The sequence below is a fragment of the Clarias gariepinus genome, chromosome 2 (genome assembly GCF_024256425.1).
Source record: "Clarias gariepinus isolate MV-2021 ecotype Netherlands chromosome 2, CGAR_prim_01v2, whole genome shotgun sequence".
NCBI lineage: Eukaryota > Metazoa > Chordata > Actinopteri > Siluriformes > Clariidae > Clarias > Clarias gariepinus.
The window spans coordinates 48094858-48112675 of NC_071101.1; the positions used below are offsets into that span (position 1 = coordinate 48094858).

The window sequence follows — 17818 nt, forward strand, 5'->3', positions numbered from 1 at the left end:
TCTGTGAACTTGAGCGCGTCAGAAAATAAACCGAAACTCTGTGTATACTCGGCTCACAGACGTGTATATAAAATATATACTTACAGAAAGCAAAATGTCTGCATTTATATAAACTAATGGGGGAAAAAATCAGCTTATGTAATTCGTATGAAACGTGGATCAGTACAGCGCATCCACTCACAGCCGAAACGAAAATACATCAACTTATCAATGAATTATTAAAATGGCCAGTCAGTTTCCTTGCTGTTTTTCCCGACGCATTCATAATCATTAGTCCAGTTCTGCCGGTGCGGTGTTTCTTATCCCCACCCCCGTTAAAACGGCGTATTCAGAGAAAGCCTCGCCCGCAAGAGGTTGTGCGCGCGCGGTCCACTAGACAGCTAAAACATATTTGTATATTATGACTAAGATAGGAAGGCGGCTCACATTGGCGTGCGTTTCGCACAGCGCCACAAAGACAGCGCTTACTTAACACGTATAAATGTGTTTGTTATATTTCTGAGAAAGAGAAATCTCTTATAAATCTCTCATATCGCGGGCTCACGCGAACATTTTACTTTCACTAAAAGATTAATTCACAACCACATTTCGGCCATTCACACACATGCATTGTGCTATGTTGTTTGTAGACACTTTTACTTTTCCCCTTCTAATCTCCTCTTTGATCAGAATGCTCCTGATATGAGCCGACACGAGCTCATATCGTTTCATAAAGAGAGGCGACATATACTTGATTAAACACTGCATTTTTTTTAAGTGAAAGCGTGCGCGATATGAGCAGCTTTAATTATTGATAATTAAATAATTAGTAAATGGTGGACATAAACAGCAAAAAGAACAATATTATTTTACTTTTGATTATTATCATGTTATTGAATGATTGTTTGAACCTAAAGCCCTTTGTCTAGATTCATGCCACGAGTCATTTTATCATACAAAGATTATTACGTTGTGCTTAGACAACTAAGCGTCTGTGGATTCTAAAATTGACATTTTTACTGTTTTTTTAATCACTGGAATGGAAGAGATAGTAAGTTTCATTATCATAACATGCGTTGTATTGTTTTTAATCGCTCGATACACAACCCATCATTTTTAATGCTTTTTTACAAAGGGAAAAATGCAAATGGAATATATTTATTTGGTTTATTATTATTATTTTTTTATATAAAACTTAAAATTAAAACATTGTAGAGTAATTAAAAGCAGTGTAGAGTGATTAATAACATGCATGTTATGATAAGAAAAATAGCATTCCAGGGATTAAAAATGGTAACAATGTCAATTTTAAAATGTAGAATCCAGAAGATTTTAAATTTACACAAATTTAAGAAGAGGCCTGAAGCAAGATCTAAGATCCTCCACTTTGCTGAAACTTTTGCACAGTGAGAAGAGGTGCATTTTAGTTTCTCCGAGTGTAAAGGTGAGAACAGACGATTCACACCTGGGAAGGGGGTTGTCGTGGCAAATTTGTTGTGTACTATGCCAAATTTCCAAAACAAAATTATTAACTACTCAAGCACTGAAATAGCAAAAGAGTTTATTGCAGCCAAAAGTAAATGGACAGCACTGGGCCAGCCAGACAAAAGACAAACAGACAAACTGCGAAGCTGTCTATCTCTCACCTCCTCTAACTTCCCTAATTTTACATGGTTTATATACCTTCATTTAACACTTACATCATTGTTTGCTCCTCCTTAAGTCAAGAAATCACTTAATATTTATTAGATGTAAGCCAATTTTGCCTAGGTTAGGTTGATGTAGCGCCTCCCAATTGCGTAATCTCCCTTTTTCTTTTTTTCCATCTCATATTTATTTAAATCTGGGCCTAAGAAGTCTTATGCTTTCCCTTTTTTGGAGAAAATTTGGTTTGTTCCTTTTTCTTGACCAGACCATTGACCACCGCTGGTGACTTGAGGTTTTGTTGAAGCCGCAATCAATTTTTCTGAAATTTCCTCATCAAGATGTGTAAGTGTTCTATTTTCATAATTATATTTAATTTTTTATTATTCTCATCACAGTATATTTTGTCTTATTTGTTTTTCAACTGTCCATTATATATTTTAGAGACTTTAGCTATTCTAGAGACATTTATAGAAATTATTTGTTTATTAGTACTTTAACATATGTTCTGGTTATTCATTTAGATTATGCTTATAACTAATTAATTTAACAGATTATTTTAATGATTTTTTCCCTTATATTTTAACTGAGATAAGCATTGAGGTATATTTAATCAGCTTAAATCTGATTAAAGTATTAAAATGACTTTCAATACTTTAATCTTGACTTTTAAAATCAAGATTACGTGATTACATGTATACATATATATAAATTATTATTGTGTATATTACAATATTAGTTTAATTTGCTTACTGGTTGGTAAAGTAATAATTAATTTTTTTAGTTGTGCATGTTGCAGTATGCTTTGTTTTGTTATATTGTTTTTTAATATGTGCAAAGTGCATTTGTTCAGATTTTCTTATTGTTCTAGTTCGCAGGCAGCACTCTTCTCGTACATCTTCTCGTCTAAGATTCCTTCTGGGAGCAGGTGGCTACACCTTCCCTTACCCAAATCGTCACCATTTGCGTCTGATTCGAGCTCTGATGGGCGAGGATGATGATACAGCTGAAGATCAGTGATCAGATTATAGATACTTTAACAATTTACCTGATATACTTCTTATATTTTCTTAACAATTTGATAAATCTGATCTTGTTTATCTGTTTTTCAAAGCAGAAGTCTGGCTTTTTTGCACTTTGTCCCAATTAAAGCAGAACCGAAAGTTTATTTTTATATTTTGGATCACTGCCTGCACTTTCTGAATTTTCCATTCCAATAAAGTTGCACAACTTCTTGCACTCTGTGTGTACGGGTTGTTCTTGGGTCAAACTTTGCAAATTTTCTTTAATTTACATTACCCAACCGTCGTTAATCATCTTAAACGTAAACGTAGTAAATATTATTAGTATTATTATTAAAGATTACAGGTTATTATTTTTCCTGATGTTAGTTTTCTTATCTTATTGCTCTATTATCTAACTCCTGCCTTCTGCCTGCATGTTTTTCTCACTTCCTCAATTTGTCGTGCAGGCTGTGAGGATTAAGGCCTCTTGAACTAAGGCCTTCTGGGTTTTTGGTACCTTCCACTCAACTTCAATTATAGTTCAATAATTTTTTTCCACATTCCCCCCTGAAAGCCATGAATATGGCTTTACTGAAATTTTCCACATTCCCGCCTATTCCATGATTAAGGAGGAGCTCTAGTAACAAGTTCTAGATTATAAACACATCTGTGATAGAATTGATACCTTTAACAATTGCTATTTTTTCTTCCCTTTCACGTTACCTTGTAATCAGGAGAAATTATAGCTAATTTTAGGTTCTCTGCTCAGGGGTAGGCGAAAAAACCTCATGGACTAAATTTGAGGAAAAATTCCTACCCTGCCAGTGGCTTAGCACTCGACAATGCATTGGCATCTGGTCAGAGGACTCAATAGTAATGAACACAGATCATTATAGCACATAATCAGTTGTAAACCGAAATATCAGATATCAAATATTTAAAATAAAACATTAAGACAAAAATCAAAAAATGATTATAAAGTAAAATCATTAATACCTAACTTGATTACAGTAAATTTACATTTTTTTTTTTTTTTTTATGGACCAGGAGTTTATGGTTTCTAAAGTCGGCATGGTTCCTGCCGAGTACGATATTGTTGGTAGCGACGATAGCGTTTATGCATCCAGGTTGGCAAGTTGCTTATGTGCGTTGACCAAATGTTTTTTATGCATCCATAGTCCGCTTTGTTTTTATTGGTATAGTACAGATCAGAGTTATCCCGCGTGAATGTTCTATTTGGGGAGGTTGTTGGCAGGTTTGCCAACCAGGCTTGTTGCTTTGGGTTAGAGTTCCATACCTTAAAATCGTTGATTGAGAAAGAGACAACGTTAAATGTCCAGTATTGACGAATGTCTTCCGAGATTAAGTATACTTGATAATTTTCTGTCTCATAATATTCAGAGACAGATACTGTTCGTACGCAGTACCATTGAGTTGTGGTAAGGCATAGTTCAGGAGTGGTCTTTATGAAGTATCTTGTTACAGTCTTACGGTTTACCCACGTGTTTCGATTCAATATTAGATTTACAAAGTCAAGTAGGAGTTCAGTAGGCCGAAGGAGCTCATGCACCGTAGTCCATTGTTTCAAGTCTGCAAGGCTACGATCTGGTGTGTATTGTCCTCTCCAAGGTGCAAAACTTGTGTCAGAGCGATGTAGTCTTGCTTGTTGGCAGACGTAGCATATGGCGTCTCCTCCACATTTTGGCATTCTTTGTGGATCAATTCATGTATGAACATGTCAACAGTGAGATGGCCGTCTCTGCCTCCTGTCGCCATGATAAAGTTCTGGTCCTGCACACACTAAACTGCATACATACTAAACAATTTCTTAATAATAACAATGTTATATAGGGATTGTACCTTTGGGCTTGGTATGTAGCAACTAGTGTTTTGTAAGGTGACACCATGGTTTTTCCATTTCCTAGGACTAGCATAGCCATTCCACATTCTACATGTTGATGGAGTGTTTCTTTTAGGTGGATCAATTTTCTAGAATCCAAATTAATAACTATGTTGTTGCGGGTGTTTATGCTCTTTTTGATGGTGTATGGAATGGTAATGCGGTTGCGAGTCATATTAGCGGCACGCTTATATCGATAACTCATGTTTGGTAGATAGTCATTGCGGGTCGGGTTTAAGGGTTCTGGGTTTGTTAGTACTATATACAATATTTTTATCATGATGACAGTTCCAAACATAAAACCCATTGCTAATGTTAATGCATGTATGTTAGCATGATTTAGTCTGCTTTGCTGTCGCATTGTGGTGGATTTACTGTGTTTTACTGTGTGGTTGTGTATGTTGTGTATGGTTACAAATGTCCAAATAATTTCTAGTAGCTGTTTAGATCCTAATTTGACAGAGTTGTGGAATTTTTCCACTTTCTTTATAAAGCTGTTGGTTGTGTGGCTTTTACTCGTGCTCGGGTACGGTGTGCTGGACCATGTTCTTCATTTTCACTGTCATCGTCGTTGAAATAATTGTTCTCTCTCAACGGGATTTCTATGTCCTTTGGTGGAGCTTGGAGGTCTCTAGGACCTTTTGCCTTGCAACAGTGATTTAAGTGATACCAGTGCTCTTTACCTTCTACTTTGATGGCTGTTGGAGTAGCAAGTACCACCTTGTATGGTCCTTCTCTGCGACCTTGTGCCCAGTGTTTTCTTTTAAATATTTTGATATATACCCAGTCTCCTATTTCTGCTGATTGAAGTCCTTTCTTGTTAATTGTTCCTCCGTGAGTTGCTGCGTTAGTCTGTGAAAATAGAACTTTATGAATATCCGTTAAGTGTTTGACGTAACTCTCCATTTTATTTTCAAGTTGTTCAAGAGCAGGTCCATCATATGGTGTGCGAATGTGGGGGACAGACATTGGTCGTCCGGTAAGCATTTCATGTGGAGTTAAGTGTGTCATGCGATTGGTCTGAGACCGCATCTTCATTAGTGCTAGGGGTAGCGCATCAATCCAAGATAATCTAGAGCTTGCACAAATCTTGGCAATTTTGGTTTTTAATACTCCATTAGCACGTTCTACCATTCCTTGTGATTGAGGGTGATAAACGCATCGTAATTTGTGCGTGATGCATAGAGCCTCTGTGATACGTTTTATAATGTCATTTACAAAGTGGGATCCATTATTCGAACTTAATATATCTGGGATTCCAAATCTTGGGCTTATTTCTCTGACTAGAAATTTTGCTACGGTTTTTGCATCTGCTTTAGCAGTTGGAGCAGCTTCTACCCATCGACTAAATCGGTCTTCCACTACTAAAATGTATCTTTTTCCACTTTTGCGCTCTATCATGTCTACAAAATCCATTATTAAGTGTCTAAATGGGCCCATAGGTTGAGGAATATGTCCTAGAGGTGTTGTTGATGCTTTTCTTATGTTATATTGACCACAGATTTCACATGTTAATAGATAGTTATCGACCTGGCTAGCAAGATAAGGAGACCACCATTCTGAGCGTATTGTTAGCAGGATTTCCCCCCTGGCGCAGTGATCAATTCCGTGCGCGGACTTTATTAACATGGGAAGGTATGACGCAGGTGCTACAAAAAGTCCTTTGCAATTACGCCAAATATTAGTATCTTGGTCAAATTTTGCTCCACGCCTTATCCAAATTGCTTTTTCATATGCAGGGGCTGAGTTTTGCATTTCTGCAATGGTTTTTAAAGTTAATTCTGTGTCACACGGTTCTACGTCTTCTGCAATTACTGGGACCATACTGCAAGTAGGTCCTAAGGCTGCTTTCTTTGCAGCTTCATCTGCTGCAGCATTGCCTTGTGAAACAAATGACCCGTCTGACTTGTGGGCACGGCATTTTACAACAGCTAATTTTGATGGGAGTGTCATAGCATGTAAGAGGTCAGATATTGCTTGTCCATGGGAAATTGGCGACCCGTCAGTACGCAAAAATCCTCTCTGCGCCCATATTGTTCCGAAAACATGTATTACCCCATATCCGTATGATGAATCAGTATATATGGTGCACCTTTTTCCTGCGCCGAGGTTACAAGCGGCTGTTAATGCTTTAATTTTCCGCTAGTTGAGCAGAGCATGGCTGAGGGATGAAAGCAGAGGAAACGACCTGATACGTTTTATTGTCTGCAGATAGGGACACTACAGCGTATCCAGCTTTATTTACACATTGGTCTCGGAAACATGATCCGTCTACAAAGAATACCTGCTCTGCTTCTTTTAATGGTTGGTTTTCTAAATCAGGTCGGGCTTTAACAAATTTATTAGACTCTTCTGAGCAATCGTGAGGGGTTCCGTCTATTGGCAGCACCATTAAGCTAGCCGGGTTTACAGTCTTACATCGTTCAATGGTTAATTCAGACGCGGATAAAATTACATCATATGCTGAGCGTCTAGCATTAGTTATTACAAACATTTGGCTAGTTAGTAACGCGTGTATTGCATGAGTAGTATATAGTGTGGTTGGATGCCCCATGGTAATACTTGATGCTTTTTCATACGCAAATGCAGCTGCTGCAAGACCACGGTAACAGGGGGGCATACCTTTTTCAATATTATCGAGTGCGGCACTATAATATGCTATGGGCTGTTTGCCCATTCCGTGTTGAACTTGGGTTAGTACAGCAGACGCAAATCCTTGTCGTTCTGACACGTATAATTGAAACGGTTTGGTATAATCAGGACTGGCTAAAGCTGGCGCTGTGGCCAATGCTGTCTTGATACAGTTAAATGAAGCTAATGCTTCAGGTGTCCAGTTAAGAAGGGAGTTAGGTTTAGTTCGATCAGCAGCTTTAATTAGATCTCTCAATGGTTGCACTTGAGATGCAAAATCGCATATCCAGGGTCGGCTAAACCCTGCCATCCCCAGAAACGATAACATTTGTTTTACTGTTTGGGGTTGAGGTGCCTTTAGGATGACTTCAATGTGGGTTGGTGAAATTTTTTTGTTCGTTCCTTCTAACACTCGACCTAAATATTCGACTGTTTGTTTACAGAATTGTAGCTTGTCTTTGCTTACCTTATGTCCATTTTCTGCCAGCATAGTCAATACTTTTATTGTGTCCTTTTGACATTGTTCTTTTGTTGGACTGCAAATCAAAATGTCATCAACATATATTAACAGACGACTTGGTATCGAGAGTGTCACTAAATCGCGTGCTAACACCTGGTTAAAGAGGGAAGGAGACTCCACATATCCTTGTGGTATGGATTTGTACGTATATTGTTGCCCTTCGTAAGTGAATGCGAATAAGTACTGTGAGTCAGGATGTAGAGGAATGCTAAAAAAGGCAGAGCATAAATCAATAACTGAGTACCACTTAGTCCCCTCAGGGATATTTGACAATATTGTGTGTGGATTAGGAACTACGGGAGTGTCTGCAATGACTATATTGTTAATAGCTCTGAGATCGTGAACTAATCTCCACTTTTGTGAGTTTTCTTTTTGAAGTGGAATATCGCAAGGACTTGAAGTAGGAATAAGTACTCCAGCTTCCACTAATCCTAAAATTGTGGGTCTGATGCCTTCAATTACCCTGGACGACAGCGGATACTGTTTTATGTATGGGAGCCGGGCATTGGGTTTAACTAATTAACTAATTAACTAATTTTTACTAATCCTGCTGATTTGACTAGTCCTACATCTGTATGATGCTTTAACCATACTATTTCTGGAACAGCTTGAAGTATTTTGTTTTCTGTTTCTTTTTCTTCCTCTTTAATCACTGACATCTGTGAAATTGCTATGTCTTTATCTTCCAATTCTATGTCTACATGGGTGGCAACAACTCTATCTATGTTTTCTTGTGATATATACATGAACTTTTTATCAGGTGATAAATGTATGCATGGATTTAACGTTGGTTCCCTATCATTTATTTGTTTGGCTTCCTCAACCATCTTACCTAAATCTTTTTGTTCAAAGTTTTCCGCAATCATCAGAGAGACATGTGGCGCTGCATGTTCAACTTGGTACCATTCTTGAATTTTCTCGGGCAGTAGTGCAATGGCTGCCACTCCTTGTGGGCCGATTATAATCTCCATGGTTTTCATGTCCATTTCACGGCCTTCTATTAAGTCTTCCCACAATGTAGCGAATTCCTCATTATGTTTTGAGTCATACTTTATGGTGCAATGTAGGGGTAAGTCTGTTTCTTGACAATCTGGACGTAGGTGCGTAATCCATGGTTTCCATTCTTGATAAGTATTCCAAAGGCCAGATGGTTGGTTGTATTCTAACCAGTATACCACATTAACTTCTTTCGGTGTTATATCTGGGTTATGAATGAGTAGGCATTGTGTTACTAAGGTTTCTGGAAAAGTCACCCAGAGTCCTGTTGGTCCACAGTGTATTTTTGCTCCTAATTTACATAATGCGTCTCTCCCCAAGAGATTCATAGGTGCATGTGGGGAATACAGCAGTGGAGCATTGATAGTTACTCCGTCTAATGTTAGTTCCTGAGGTTCAGTAAACCGTAAAGTCTGAGTTTTTCCCGAGAAGCCCACTGTTTGTATTGCTTTACGGGTCAGGGGGAGTCTAGAGCCTGCTTGTCCAATGCTTGAGTACGTAGCTCCGGTGTCAATCATAAATGGTGCCTCTAGATATTGTCCTATTTTCACTGTCACCGTTGGTTCTTGGGCCGGATACAAAGTGGTGACAAACTGCATAAGTTCCCCCTTATTAGGCTTCTCTGGGCATCTTCAATAATTGTGGTTTTGGCCTTCTGAGGGGCCTTCCCATTGTCCACTTTGAATTGGTGGAGGTAGTTGATCATGTCTTTGGTTTGGTTGGTTTTGTCCCTTCCATGTATCTGACCAGCCAGATTGTTGTGTAGCTGGCAATGGCGGGGACATTTGGGTGGTTGTCTGTGGTCCTCGAGGTCCTCGGGGTCCCAATGTTTGACCTTGTTGTTCGGCCCTTTCCACTCTGTCTCCCCATAGGAATTGAACATGAGGACAGTCTCTTCTAAAGTGGCGTAAATCACCACAGGCCCAACATCCTCTTCCTCTGCCTCTGCCATATTGGGGTGGTCTTGTCATTCGATATCTTGGCGTAAATGAAGTCATTGTTTGCATTGGGGGGTTGTTTTGATATGGTTGAGTCACGGGTGGGGAAGTTGGTTGGGGATTTACCATAAGTGCAGCCTGCTTGGTAGCCGCTTCTTTTTCTTTCTTCTTTTCTTTTTCTTCTTGTTTGTTTCTAACTATTTCTCCCAGTTGCGATTTACACAATTGTGTCATCAAATTGTTTGACATTTCTTTCGCTTCAAGTTTTGCCTTTCGATATTGATTGACAAAATGAATTATGTGGGCTTGGAAGGTTTTCCAGGCCATGGTGTTGAGGCCAATCACTCCATCCAATTTTTCCTGCACTGAGAGTGGCAAAGTTTTCTTCAACATCATTCTAAACAGGCCTCTACTTGTATCATTTTCATCCCAATGACCACCAGTTTCATCTCTCCAAGCATCTTGGAAATTTTGTATGAACTTAACTACATTTTCTTCTTCAGCCAGTTTAATAGTTTCCAATCGTCCTGGATCCATCTTTGTTGGGTACATTTTCCTTAGGGCTCCCCAAATTGCATTTCTGTTGGGTCCCAGTGGGTAATGATCATATCTAGCATCTTCGGCCTCAGGTGGCATTCCAGCTTCTTGCAAAACTTCAGTGGTTTTATTTTTTCCGATAATTTGACCTAATATGGCCTTGATGTCTCCAAGGGCCAATTGGTGGCCCATCGTTTTTTCTTGAAATTGGGTGATCCATCTCTGTGCTCCCTCGCATAGGTCTGGAAGTCTACCTATGAGTCCAGTCACATCCATAAAGCTCCATGGCACATAGTGTAGTGCTGTTCCTTTTACTATAAGTGGACACTGGGATGAAGAGGCTGTAGGTACATCTTCATCCACGTGTCTTTTCCTTTCTTCTTCTCTTCGGCACCTTTCGTGTTGAAATCAAGCGAGTGTTGTGCTTTTGTATCGATCCGGTTGTCTCAGAGTGGATTTGACTCTCAGTGCTCTAGTAGTTTGAATGGCTTTTTCCCCTTCCACCTCCATATCTATCTCTATGAGACTTGTTACATTTGAGTCATGATTTTGTGCCCTTAAGCTACGTGGAAGTTTTTTCCTGCCTTGTGGGTCTTCAGTTGCACATTCTCTGTTGTTAGGTTCTGATACTTCCTTGGTTGCAGTCCAGCTATGTTCTTGCGTTGCATTTAGTCGAGTTATATTTTTAATACTGTCTGCCATTTCATTTAAAACTTTTACTAGGCTTTGACTTTCTTTAAGGGCTTCTTTTTGTTTCTCTATCAGTCCTATTTGATTTGTTAAGTCGGTAGTGTTTCTTCCATTAAGATCTTCAAAGACTCCATGAAGTAACTTATCTTCCTCTTCTAATGGAGTTATCTTCACTTCCCCTTCTAGCTTGACTAATTTTCCCTGATTGTTTTCTTTCATATTCTTTCTTTCTTCCATCTCGGAACGAGTATGGGCAAAACTCTTTGGTCTTGTGCTTGCTTCACCTTGCTGAGGGATAGGTAGTCCTTTTTTCAGGCATGAACTTTCACCAGGACATGAGACCCATCAAGGTTTCATTTTAGATTTTAGTGATGTCTTCGGTTCTTTGCCCTCGTGGTGAACTAGTGCTCGGGTATTCATTCCAGTATGTCTGAGCATTTTTATTCATCATGTTTTTCCATGACTGCTCTTCAGGGAAAATTGAGATTTCTTCACTTGGTGACCTTTTTTCTGCACTGCTTTTTGAACCTGGGGTTGAAGATTGAGCTCTTCTTCCAGCTCCTCTGCCAGCCGACCATAGATTTTTATTCCTGATCCTTTGACCGTGCTAATCCTTTCAGTGTACCATTGACTTGTAATTCTACGTTTGTCCATTCATCTTCAATTGTTGTTACTCCCATCATAGGGATACACTTTATTCTCCTGGGGCTGTTCAGTGTTATAGGGTGGTGGCCTCATGCACATCTCTGGTGGTGGCGGAAATGTTTTTTCCTGTCCATCTTGCCTTTCTGTAGTTTCTTCCTGTTTGGCTCTGTTCTTTTGTTCATTTTCCTTGATTTCCTTTTCTCTTTTTAATATCATGTTCATCATTTGTTGTTCAGTTTTTTCTTGTTGCCTTTTCTGCCTACGTTGTCCTTCTTCCTTAAAATAATCTATTATCATTAACTTAAGTTTGAGTTTTTCTTCCATTTCTTTTTTCTTTTTTCCCGCTCCCCAGCTTATGATCTTATTTGCCTCAATTACATGTTTCTTTGTTAAATGACCCATCAGTAGGCCATTGGTCTGAATATCCTTTTGTTTTATCATGCCATTTTTTCATATATTTTCTGATCTCTTTTTCGAGTAGACGGTGTTGCTCAACTATGATTTCTACTGGTTTTTCCATTCTGGGATTTTATTATTTAATTATTACTCTTGTTACTGAAGTTTACTGAATTTTTTTTATTTTTATTATTATGTATATAAATCGTTATTTATTATTTAATTTTTATTAGAAAATGGAAAAAATGACAATGTATTTATTCTTTTCTTAGTAACAGTATCCTCTGTTATCCACACCATCCAAGCAAGTCCCCTTGTAAATTCAACAATGATTTCCAATTCTTTCTATGGGACACTAGATGGCGCCATAGAAAATTATAACATAGCAGTAAAGACTACATCAATGGCGCTCCATTGCAGTTTCCTCATGTGTTTCCTCTATTCCGCCTCTTAGACGTTTCTAATTTAAGATCTAACACACATTTTTACAGAAGCTTGTGAGCGTTTTGTTCCGCTTTTTTTTTTAGCTGGTTGACTTTAACATATATTCGTGCACAATTACAGATTTATATTTCAGTAATAAGTCTATCAGTAGCATTTGTCGTCCTACATTATTTATATATGCATATAAAACAATTTTTATGTTACTATGTGAAGTCTTTTCCCTCAGCAACCAGGCGTCCAAGTTGGTCGGCCAAATTGTTCCCCTTGCTTGCCACAGGAGATTTTCTTCTCTCAATGTTCGTGGTGCATGTGAGTCGTGTGCGCTGCGGTGTGCCGTTTCCTGATTCACCCACAGCCACGTCTGCTTCAACTCAAACACAATGCAATGGATAACGGTTATAACTTTAATTAGATTATTTTCTTTTATATCAGTTATGTATTGCATAATATGAGCATTTTATTATTATTATTATTCTAATTAATACATATTCATGTATTTACACATGTAATTCTAATTAATACATATTCATGTTATAACACATATTCAGTTCAGTTTCTCATTTCTATATGGTTGTTTAATTAAACAGTTCAGTTCATCTACCAACACTTAATATATACGTTTTCTTTTGCAGCCTTCTTTCTCTACCCAAATAATATTGCCTCACAAACATGTGTCCCCCCCGGGTATGTGGGATTGAAAATACTATCTGCATTGGCAAGCATATCAAATCTACGTTCATAACAGTTAATGCAAGAGCTATTAAACGTTCTGGAAATGGTGCGTTCCTAAATAATTGTTCTTCCATCATTCGCTCCGTGCCTCGTGATATTCTGAGTAAGTGTTGGTTGGACATAGGCGCTTGTGAGGGAACCATTTGGTAATAATATGGAATCAAAAAATTGGCATGTGTGTGTACAGGGTTGGTGCTTGGTGACTGTGTTCCTCGTCTCCTTCTTCTCAGATTATTGTGTGCTCCATTGTCCTCCATTACTCTACTTGTCTCTGGATTATCTCTCCAGAGCTCATATAATATACTAATGTGTTTTGCTATGTCTCCGGATTATCTCTCCAGAGCTCATGCAGCCTCTGCCCTCGTGCGCAAACACTTCTATCCAACTCTACCAGATCCCACTTAAGAGATGTTCCAGGAGTGGTATAGCTGTATTTGTCACCACAGACAAGAAGCTATTCTATCTATGTCTCCGGATTATTTCTCCGGAGCTCATGTAACTTCTGTCTTCGTGCGCAAGCACGTCTATCCAGCTCTGCCAGATCCCACTTAAGGGATGTTCCAGGAGTGGTATAGTCGCACTTGCCACCACATACAGAAAGTTATTCTACTTATGTTACTTATGTTACTTATTTTACTAATATTACTCTTATTTCTATTCATGTATGTGCTAATACACTATATACAGTATGTATATTGTATATTTGTATGTATGGAAGTATATGCAACTAATAAGACATGAAATTTATTACATATATTTTTATAACACTATATGAGTGTATTTAATCAATTTAACCAATAACCATCTTCTGCTACCACATATTCAGAAATTCTATTTTTATCCGGTTCTTTCTTCACTTGTCACACGTTTCACAATTCAAGACATTATACCAATTGCAACATCATAAAATCACAGAATTACAACCACAAATCAAACCTATCTATTCTGATTTTCTAATCATGCATTCCCACCAGCCACCTGATCAGGACTTTTCCACCTGTCACCTTAGCCCTGCTAAAGGAATTTTCCAGTCCCTAGAGCAGCGGTTATACAGGAATTTTCCGCTGGAATTTTTCCACTCGCCCGTTCAGCCCTATCTATCATGCCAATCATTATACCTGGACGTACTATGGTATCATGATGATAGCGGTATCCACGAGATTTCCTTTCACACCGTAGTTGTATACTACATATTACCACGGTACCTAGGTATATTGTAGTACACGGTTACTTGTTCCATGCCAACGCATGCACGCACACACCCTACCTACCAGTATTTCTTCTATCCACTCTTCCAATCAACACTACTTGTTAATTGAAGGCAGCCCTACTTGTAAAATGTTACAATTCACGACTTCAAGACAATCACAACAGAATTACACAATACAAATAACAACCAACAAGCTCAGCTCAGCAAGCACAAAAGCACAAAGCACATTAATCAACATCAATTTATAAGCGCATACTTTTTTGCTATTTCTTCAAATTGCATTAAGCATTACATTATTACACATTACATTACTCAATTTCCACATAATTTGGTTCCCGGGGCCAGCCAGCCGTCCCCCAAGAATCACCCGACCCCCACAGACAGCAGAAAAACTATAGCAGAATTTGAATAACAGGTTTCTGCTTACCTTGTTCCTATTGCCGCGGCAGTTCCGCTGACTGCGTAGGGTCGCCGACCCCCAAGGGGCGGCAACGACCAGCCGGGGTATCCTATGCCGACAACGCCAATATGTCGTGGCAAATTTGTTGTGTACTATGCCAAATTTCCAAAACAAAATTAATAACTACTCAAGCACTGAAATAGCAAAAGAGTTTATTGCAGCCAAAAGTAAATGGACAGCACTGGGCCAGCCAGACAAAAGACAAACAGACAAACTGCGAAGCTGTCTATCTCTCACCTCCTCTAACTTCCCTAATTTTACATGGTTTATATACCTTCATTTAACACTTACATCATTGTTTGCTCCTCCTTAAGTCAAGAAATCACTTAATATTTATTAGATGTAAGCCAATTTTGCCTAGGTTAGGTTGATGTAGCGCCTCCCAATTGCGTAATCTCCCTTTTTCTTTTTTTCCATCTCATATTTATTTAAATCTGGGCCTAAGAAGTCTTATGCTTTCCCTTTTTTGGAGAAAATTTGGTTTGTTCCTTTTTCTTGACCAGACCATTGACCACCGCTGGTGACTTGAGGTTTTGTTGAAGCCGCAATCAATTTTTCTGAAATTTCCTCATCAAGATGTGTAAGTGTTCTATTTTCATAATTATATTTAATTTTTTATTATTCTCATCACAGTATATTTTGTCTTATTTGTTTTTCAACTGTCCATTATATATTTTAGAGACTTTAGCTATTCTAGAGACATTTATAGAAATTATTTGTTTATTAGTACTTTAACATATGTTCTGGTTATTCATTTAGATTATGCTTATAACTAATTAATTTAACAGATTATTTTAATGATTTTTTCCCTTATATTTTAACTGAGATAAGCATTGAGGTATATTTAATCAGCTTAAATCTGATTAAAGTATTAAAATGACTTTCAATACTTTAATCTTGACTTTTAAAATCAAGATTACGTGATTACATGTATACATATATATAAATTATTATTGTGTATATTACAATATTAGTTTAATTTGCTTACTGGTTGGTAAAGTAATAATTAATTTTTTTAGTTGTGCATGTTGCAGTATGCTTTGTTTTGTTATATTGTTTTTTAATATGTGCAAAGTGCATTTGTTCAGATTTTCTTATTGTTCTAGTTCGCAGGCAGCACTCTTCTCGTACATCTTCTCGTCTAAGATTCCTTCTGGGAGCAGGTGGCTACACCTTCCCTTACCCAAATCGTCACCATTTGCGTCTGATTCGAGCTCTGATGGGCGAGGATGATGATACAGCTGAAGATCAGTGATCAGATTATAGATACTTTAACAATTTACCTGATATACTTCTTATATTTTCTTAACAATTTGATAAATCTGATCTTGTTTATCTGTTTTTCAAAGCAGAAGTCTGGCTTTTTTGCACTTTGTCCCAATTAAAGCAGAACCGAAAGTTTATTTTTATATTTTGGATCACTGCCTGCACTTTCTGAATTTTCCATTCCAATAAAGTTGCACAACTTCTTGCACTCTGTGTGTACGGGTTGTTCTTGGGTCAAACTTTGCAAATTTTCTTTAATTTACATTACCCAACCGTCGTTAATCATCTTAAGCGTAAACGTAGTAAATATTATTAGTATTATTATTAAAGATTACAGGTTATTATTTTTCCTGATGTTAGTTTTCTTATCTTATTGCTCTATTATCTAACTCCTGCCTTCTGCCTGCATGTTTTTCTCACTTCCTCAATTTGTCGTGCAGGCTGTGAGGATTAAGGCCTCTTGAACTAAGGCCTTCTGGGTTTTTGGTACCTTCCACTCAACTTCAATTATAGTTCAATAATTTTTTTCCACAGGGTATAATTTGCATTTTAATGTGTCTGACATTGCAAAGCGCACACTGCAAAAACAACCTAAAGTAAATAGAAATTAGAGGTCCTGCTTATACTGGATAAATATTTAGTACAACAAAATTCCAGCCGCGATATACTATACTATAACCATATTATACAAATAATAGAAGTGTATATTTAAGTTATTTGAATGTTTTATTCTGTAGGTCTATTTTCCCAGTTTTTTATTTATATTTAAATTTTATTGTTTTTAAATGCATTTTTTTAATTACAATAAACCGATACAAACAGAAGCTATATAACAGTTCATTCTTTGTACAAATAAAATCGTTAGCTAGTGAACTTAATTAGCTAGTCTATATATATATATTTTTTTTTTACAAGCCCTTGAGCTGTTGTTAGTGCTTGTTTGGACAGTCAGTTTCCTTGCTGTTTTCTCCGATGCATTCATAATCATTAGTCTAGTTCTGCCGGTGCGGTGTTTCTTATCCCCACCCCCGTTAAAACGGCATATTCAGAGAAAGCCTCGCCCGCGTGAGGTTGTGCGCGCGGACTACTACACAGCTAAAACATATTTGTATATTATGACTGAGATAGGAAGGCGGCTCACATCGGCGTGCGTTTCGCACAGCACCGCAAAGACAGCGCTTACTTAACACGTATAAATGTGTGTTTGTTATATTTCTGGAAAAAGAGAAATCTTTTATAAATCTCTTATATCGGCGCGCACCGCGGGCTCACGCGAACATTTTACTTTCACTTAAAGATTTATTCACAACCACATTTCGGCCATTCACACACATGCATTGTGCTATGTTGTTTGTAGACACTTTTACTTTTCCCCTTCTAATCTCCCCTTTGATCAAAATGCTCCGTGTAAATTCATGCCACGAGTCATTTTATCATACAAAGATTATTACGTTGTGCTCGGGCCACTAAGCGTCTGTGCCGTTTCGCACAGCGCCACAAAGACAGTGCTTATTTAAGACGTATAAATGTGTGTTTGTTATATTTCACTAAAAGGCTTATATACACATGCATTGTGCTGTGTTGTTGTTACACACTTTCACTTTTCATCTCCACTTTGATCAAAATGCTCCCGATATGAGCCGACACAAACAGCTTCGAAAAATCTGATTATTCATCTCATAAAGAGAGGCGACATATACTTGCTGATTAAACACTGCATTTTTTTTTGTGAAAGCGCGTGGACTAATAAGTATAAATTCTAATATAGTTGCAAGCAATGACAAGCGGGCCCAAGCACCCCCTCACTTTGAAGTGAAGTACAGAAA

At 37.8% G+C, this 17818-nt stretch overlaps 2 long non-coding RNA genes across 2 annotated transcripts; both read left to right on the forward strand.

The window, feature by feature from the left end:
• The first annotated feature begins 1832 nt into the window (after nucleotides 1-1832).
• On the forward strand, nucleotides 1833-2862 carry LOC128515079 (uncharacterized). Its single transcript, XR_008356586.1, has 2 exons — nucleotides 1833-1968; nucleotides 2495-2862. It is a non-coding gene; the product is annotated as an uncharacterized LOC128515079 (long non-coding RNA).
• A 12308-nt stretch (nucleotides 2863-15170) lies between these two features.
• Nucleotides 15171-16200, forward strand: LOC128515086 (uncharacterized). Its single transcript, XR_008356587.1, has 2 exons — nucleotides 15171-15306; nucleotides 15833-16200. It is a non-coding gene; the product is annotated as an uncharacterized LOC128515086 (long non-coding RNA).
• Nucleotides 16201-17818: the final 1618 nt, after the last annotated feature.